This window comes from Ornithorhynchus anatinus, chromosome 1 (genome assembly GCF_004115215.2).
Source record: "Ornithorhynchus anatinus isolate Pmale09 chromosome 1, mOrnAna1.pri.v4, whole genome shotgun sequence".
Classification (NCBI taxonomy): Eukaryota; Metazoa; Chordata; class Mammalia; order Monotremata; family Ornithorhynchidae; genus Ornithorhynchus; species Ornithorhynchus anatinus.
In genome coordinates, this window is record NC_041728.1 from 131,965,107 (window position 1) to 131,972,848 (window position 7,742).

The 7,742-nt window shown below is 47.6% G+C and overlaps 1 non-coding gene across 1 annotated transcript; it reads right to left on the bottom strand.

Annotated features, from left to right (window-relative positions):
• Positions 1–330: 330 nt before the first annotated feature.
• LOC114816918 lies at positions 331–468 on the bottom strand. The gene has a single exon (XR_003764729.1). It is a non-coding gene; the product is annotated as a small nucleolar RNA SNORA7 (small nucleolar RNA).
• Positions 469–7,742: the final 7,274 nt, after the last annotated feature.

A 7,742-nucleotide genomic window follows, 5' to 3' on the forward strand; every position in this document is an offset into this window, starting at 1 on the left:
GTTAAACTAGAGAACTGGCGGTCGTGTGCCCCAACTTCACCTACCACTGGTCATGATACGTCTTAAGTACTTAGTGTGTGCCAAGCACTGTACTAAGCACTGCAGTCTTGTCTTGTCTTAGCCGTCATTTCCAACCCATAGCGACACCCCGGACACATCTCCCCTAGAACACCCTGCTCTCCATATGCAATTGTTCTGGTAGTGGATCCGTAGACTTTTCTTGGGCAAAATCCAGAAGCAGTTTACCATTGCCGGCTTCCACGCAACAAACTCAAGTCTCCGCTCTCAACTCTCTCCCATGCCGCTGCTGCCCAGCACAAATGAGTTTTGGTTTGTAGCAGATTCCCTTTCACTCCCTAGCCACTGGCCAAGCTAGGAATGGAATGGGTAGACTTCTGCTTGACTCTCCCTCCCGTAGCCGAGACTGGTAGAGTTCTGGAAACTCTCCAGGTGTGATGCTGAGAGGGGAAGCACTGCAGTAGATACAAGGTTATCAGGTTGGATACAATCCCTGTCCCACATGAGACTCACAGTCTAAGTAGGAGGGAGTAGGATTTAAATCTTCATTTTAGAGATGAGGGAATTGAGGCACAGAGAAATGAAATGATTTGCCTAAGGTCCCACAGCAGATAAGTAGCAGGGCCGGGATTAGGACCCAGGTCCTTCTGACTCCCAGACCCGTGCTCCTTCTACTAGGCTGTGCTGCTTCTCTGATGATGAGCCAGTCAGAATGATAGGGGTGGGGGGTGCTATCAAACTGCACATTGAAAGCACTGGCTAAAAAGAGATGAGGCAAAAGGAGAAACAAGCAACGTGGTCGAGTGGCAAGAGCAGGGCCCCGGCAGTCAGAGGACCTGGGGTCTAATCCCAGTTCCTCCACTTGTCTGCTGTGGGACCTTGGACGAGTCACTTACTTGTCACTTACTTGACTAGTCACTTGGACAAGTTACTTCAACTATAACATGGAGATTAAGACTGTGAATTCTCTGTGGGACAGGGACTGTGTCCCATCCAATTATCTTGTATCTACCTTGGCACTCAGAACACTGCCTGGCACATAATAAGTTATTAACAGATACCTTAAAACCCCAAAAACCATGAATGAATTGGATTTAAGAAGACCACCCAAGCACCGTTATAGGGAGAGAGGAGGGGGATGGGTGTTTGGTAAATAATCACCCATCCCCATCCTCTTTCCCTTTAACTGTGCTGCATAGGAGCAGTAGTAACAGAATCGCATGCCTTCCGACTATAATGCATTATACTAAATGTTTGGGAAATAGAGAAGAAGCACAAGTAGTTCCCGAATGATGTACGTAAGGAAAAGAACATGTTCCGAGATTAGGATGTAAGCAGCACCAATGAATCTTGACTTTTAATCCCTTGGATCCCTAGACCCCCTTCCCACTAATAATGTTGGTATTTGTTAAGTGCTTACTGTGTGCGGAGCACTGTTCTAAGCGCTGGGGTAGATACAGGGTCATCAGGTTGTCCCACGTGGGGCTCACAGTCTTCATCCCCATTTTGCAGATGAGGTCACTGAGGCACAGAGAAGTGAAGTCACTTGCCCACAGTCACACAGCTGACAAGCGTCAGAGCCGGGATTCGAACTCATGACCTCTGACTCCCAAGCCCAGGTTCTTTCCACTGAGCCACGCTACTTCTCTGCGTGCAGTAGCACTAACGGAAGGATTATGGCTGAATGAGAGTCCTAGGGAGGTCATAGATCAGATCCTAAGGGTCCTGTGAGATGGTCCCAGGCAGCAGAAAGAGCGTCTTATTACTACTGTGGTATTTAGGTTTGGACCCAGGCCGTGTCCAACATGGGGCTCACAGTCTTAATCCCCATTTTACAGATGAGGGAACTGAAGCACACAGAAGTTAAGATGTGGACTTAACTGTGGAGTTAAGAAGTTAAGATGTGGACTTGTCCATGGAGAAGGAGCGTGGCTCAGTGGAAAGAGCACGGGCTTTGGAGTCAGGGCTCATGAGTTCGAATCCCAGCTCTGCCACTTGTCGGCTGTGTGACTGTGGGCAAGTCACTTAACTTCTCTGTGCCTCAGTTCCCTCATCTGTAAAATGGGGATTAAGACTGTGAGCCCCACGTGGGACAACCTGATTCCCCTATGTCTACCTCAGCGCTTAGAACAGTGCTCGGCACATAGTAAGCGCTTAACAAATACCAACATTATTATTATTATTATTATTATTTGTTAAACACTTACTAAAGTGACAAGTACTACACTTAAGTGCAGGGATAGACACAACTGATTCTCTTCCCCTCTTCAAAACCCTACTTAAAACTCACCTCCTCCAAGAGGCCTTCCCAGACTGAGCTCCTCTTCTCCCTCTACTCCCTCTACCACCCCCCCTCACCTCTCCGCAGCTAAACCCTCTTTTCCCCCCATCTCCCTCTGCTCCTCCCCCTCTCCCTTCCCATCCCCTCGGCACTGTACTCGTCCGCTCAACTGTATATATTTTCATCACCCTATTTATTTTGTTAACGAAATGTACATCGCCTCGATTCTATTCAGTTGCCACTGTTTTTACGAGATGTTCTTCCCCTCGACTCTATTTATCGCCATCGTTCTCGTCTGTCCGTCTCCCCCGATCAGACCGTAAGCCCGTCAAACGGCAGGGACCGTCTCTATCTGTTGCCGACTTGTTCATCCCAAGCGCTTAGTACAGTGCTCTGCACATAGTAAGCGCTCAATAAATACTATTGAATGGATTGAATGACACAATATAATCAGGTCCCAGGTGGGGCTCAAGTAGGAGGGAGAACAGGTACTGAATCCCCATTTTACAGATGCGGTAACAGGCACGGAGAAGTTCAGCGACTTCCCCACGGTCGTGCAGCAGGTAAGTGGCACAGCTGGGATTAAAATTTAGGTCCCCTGACTCCCAGGCCTGTGCTCTTTCCACTAGCCTACACGGCTTCTCTACGATTTCCTTCCTCTGCATCACAGCAGGACAAGCTCGGAAGTTCAAATCAACTCAGTCGTGCCAGTGAGAGGCCCCGGTCCAAATTCAGGTGAAGGGGCTGACTCTTGCTCAAAATGAAAGGGTCTATCATCTGATGTCTTCTTCCTGGGGTAAATGCACGTGGCTACTCAGAGAAGGCACGGAACGTTCCGCCAAAGGGAATCAGCACCTACTCGTCAACTTCTTCCCAGTAACTCTGGCTCCTTCCCCCAACCATCTTAACTTCTGTGTGCTTCAGTTCCCTCATCTGTAAAATGGGGATTAAGACTGTGAGCCCCATGTTGGACACGGCCTGGGTCCAAACCTAAATATCTTGTACCTACCCCAGTGCTTACAAAGTGCCCGATGCCTAGTAAGCGCTTAACAGATACTGTGGGAAAAAACCATACGAAAAACATCTGCCAATCCTCCCAGACCCTTAAACCCAAACCCCGGGTCCTGCCAAATCCAGCCCAGGCAGTTCAGCCTTTCGGCCTGGAAGTGTTACTGAGTCACCAGAACCTGGCTGACCTGTTACATAATCATCTGAAATGCTTGGACAGCTCCCTGGTCTATGCGTGCAGAAGGGGCCAGACCAGACTTCCACACACAGCAGCGTTTCTTGGCTTCTCAGCCCTCCTAAAGCAACCTGGCCTTGGCGGACTGAGCCCGGGGCCTGGGAGTCAGGAGGACCTGGGTTCTAATCCTGACTCTGCCACTCGTCTGCCCTGTGACCTCGGGCGGGTCACTTCTCTGGGACTTAGTGACCTCATCTGTAAAATGGGGATTAAGATCGTGAGCCCCTTGGGGGGACAGGGACTTTGTCCAGCCTGATTACCTTGTATCTGTCCCAGTGCTTAGAACTGTGCATAGTAAGCGCTAAACAAATACCATCATTACTTATCATTATTATTATCTCCACCGAGATGGCTTAGAACAGTGCATAGTAAGCTCTAAACAAATACCATCATTACTTATTATTATCTCCACCATGATGCCTCCCCTGGCTTTCACTTCCCCTCTTTGCCTCCCTTCTCCATCACCTACGCGCTTGGGTCCGAAACACCGTAAGCATTTTGGTGGTCATTCCTCCAGAAACAGCGCGGCTCGGGGGAGAGAGCCCGGGCTTGGGCGTCAGAGGTCGTGGGTTCTAATGCCGACTCTGCCACGCCTCAGCTGTGTGACTTCGGGCAAGTCACTTCACTTCTCTGCTCCTCAGTTACTTTATCTGTAAAATGGGGATTAAGACTGTGAGCCCCATGTGGGACAACCTCATAACCCTGTATCTATCAGTGCTGTGAACAGCGCTTGGCACATAGTAAGCGCTTAACAACATGGCTCAGTGGAAAGAGCACAGGCTAGGGAGTCAGAGATCATGGGTTCGAATCCCGGCTCTGCTGCTTGTCAGCTGTGTGACTTTGGGCAAGTCACTTAACTTCTCTGTGCCTCAGTTACCTCATCTGCAAATGGGGATTAAGACAGGGAGCCCCACATCGGACAACCTGATTACCTTGTATCCCCCCGGCGCTTAGAACAGTGCTTTGCACGTAGTAAACACTTAACAAGTGCCAACATTATCATTATTAGAGTCCTGGAAACTTTCTAGGTGCAACCCTGAAAGGGGCTTGGGAGAGAACAATACAAAAATGTTGGTAGACATGTTCTCTGCCCATAACAAGCTTCCAATCTAGTGGGGGAGACAGATGCTAATATAAATCAATAAATTACAGTTATGTACATAAATGCTTTGGGGCTGAGGGAGGAGTGAACAAGGGCAACACTGACACAGAAATGAGTGGGAGAAGGGAAGCAGCATGGCTCACTGGAAAGGGCATGCCCCTGGGAGTCGGAGGACCTGGGTTTTAATCCTGACTATGCCACATGCCCACTATATGACTTTGGGCAAGTCACTTCACTTCTCTGTGCCTCAGTTCCCTCATCTGTAAAAAGAGGATTAAGATTGGGAGCCCCACGTGGGACAACCTGATTACCTTGCATCTCCCCCAGTGCTTAGAAGAGTGCTTGGCACATAGTAAGCACTTAACAAATACCATCATTACTATTTCTCCAGCAGGCTAGGGATGTGGAAACAAATGAAGAAACTGCCCAGTCTTTCCGCAGTGCTTAGTACAATGCCGGCACATAGTGACCACCTAACAAATACCTCTGCCTCTCACCTCCCTTTTCCCCTTCTGCCTTCATCACTCACCCGAACGTCGGCATGAAGACCCCTTCCATTTACGTATGACTTGTGCTTTATCAACAGTCTGCTCCCCTCAGCCTGCTCCAGCTGCAGCAACAATAAGCACGGAACTAAAAAGTGACAGAGTTGGGAGTCACCTAACAGGGAGTGCTTATTCCCCAAGTTCATAAGCCTCTTTGCTTTCCCTTTATATCCACCAGTCTTTCTCTCCCGCTGCAGGCCAAGCCTTGATGTCAATTCATTTCATTTTGGGGGCCTTGTACAGGGCAACCCATAGAGGCATTTGACAAAAATATCCACTGACAGATAACTCGGGAAACCTTCAACTCCCTCTACTTACCCTTTGTCCGCTTTCTCTGTCTCTTCAGTCCTTAGAGATATTTCTCAGTCCCTCAAAAGACATCCCTCCTGGCCACAAGTCAGTCGGAGCCATTTATTGAGTGCTTACTGTGGGAAAGCATTGTATTCATTCATTCATTCATCCAATCGTATTTATTGAGCGTTTACTGTGTTCAGAGCACTGTACTAAACGCTTGGAATGTACAATTGGGCAACAGATGGAGATGGAGCAGGGATTAGAACCCACAACCTCTGACTCCCAAGCCCACGCTCTTTCCACTAAGCCATGCTGCTTCTCAATGCCAATGTCAATCTTGAGTTCTTGTGGCAGCAGGCTTCCAGGGTAGGGTGTCCAAGGGGATAAGAGGGAAGAAGTTTCACAGAAAACACCACAGCAGTTCAGAGGCAAGACTGGATCAAGGCAAGACTGGATCATCCTTCTTCACCGGGCAAAGGGTTAGGGGCATGGAATAATAATAATAATAATAATTATGGTGCTTGTTAAGCACTTGTGCTGGGGTAGATACAAGTTAATCAGAATTTAACACCTATGGAGGCCTAGTAGAAAAAGCACGGGCCTGGAATCAGAAAGTTCTGGATTCTAGTACCGGCTCCACACTCGCCTGCTTTGTGACCTTTGGCAAATCATTTCACTTCTCTGTGCCTCGGTTGCATTATCTGTAAAATTGGGATTAAGACTGCGAGCCCCATGTGGGATGTGGACTGTGTCCAAACTGATTAGCTTGTATCTACCCCAGCGCTTAGAAGAGTGCCTGGCACATAGTAAGTGTTTAACACATATCACAATTATTATCATTCGTTCATTCGTATTTATTGAGCACTTACGGTGTGCAGAACATTATACTAAGCACTTAGGAGTATACAATACAAGAATAAACACATTCCCTGCCCATAGCAAGCTTACAGTCTAAAGGCTGGGGTGGGGGGATGTTAATATAAACAAATAAATTACAGACCTATATACAAGTGCTGTGGGGTTGGGAGGGGAGAAGAAGAAAGGGAGCAAGTCAGGGTGACGCAGAAGGGGGTGGGAGAAAAGTGGGGACTTAGGAAGTTCTCCTGGAGAAGATGTCTTCATTAAGGCTCTGAAGGAAGGGAGAGTAATCCCTCTCCCATTTTTTAAATCCCCATACAGTGTCACTAAAAAAACCCCGATACTACCTGCTCACTAATACAAGCACCACCTGTTGCTTCAGATCTAACTTTTCCCTCTGCTGGAGCTTTTGATCTCTTCTTCAGCCCAATTACATGATTGACATTATTGTCCCTTTAGATCTACTGGGTTAGGCTCAAACCCTGCCCCAAACTAGGACACCCTCTGAGGCCTCCAGCTGATGCTGGTTGTGATTCACTGGGCCACGGGAAAGGAGGAAGCCACTGAGAGCCCCATTTTCTAGAAGGGGAAACAAATAAGAAGTGACTATCCTATTTCTACACAGAGAGTTAGTGACAGAGAAAGGATTGAAAAGTCAGACACACTATTAGGATGAAGAAAGAACTTCTAGAAACAGGGTAGAAGGAGAGAGGGCCTTTCCTCATGATACACTTCCTCCGGGATCTTTTTCCCCTCGATCTGACCCTCTGCAGTAGCGGGGAGATGGGCCCTCCTTCTCTTTTTCTGGGATGTGGTCGATAGCCATAACCCTGGTTCAGTAGCCCAAGTTCCAAGAATAATAAATTGTCTAAAATCACCCTCAAAAGGTCAAGCATAGGTGCACTGATTCAAATAACGCTAAATCATTCATTCAGTTCATTCAATCAAATTTATTGAGCACTTACTGTGTGCAAAGCACTGTACTAAGCATTTGGGAGAGTAAACTATAACAACAGACACATTCCAGCCCACAGCGAGCTCAGAAGCTGGAGGGGGAATCTTGAACCCTCCAGCGCAGTGAGTTCAGCTGGAAGACATATTTTCATTCCTTATGAATAGAATGCTGTTGAGGAATCAAGAAATGTTCTTCTGACAAACTCTGATTGCCTGGACTGTTCACATGCTTTGTCCTGATATGTTTGTACTGCTTCTTGTTTTACCCTTTTTCTTCCTCCTGCTTTCACTCTCTGTAAACCATGTTTATCTGACTCTTCCTCGAGAGCAGGGAATCTTTGTCTTGCTACTGTTGTACTCTTCCAGGAATGCCAGCAACTCAGTAGACATTCAGCAAATACCACTGATTGATTGACTGGATAGAAAATGATGGGAAGAAGCAGCTTG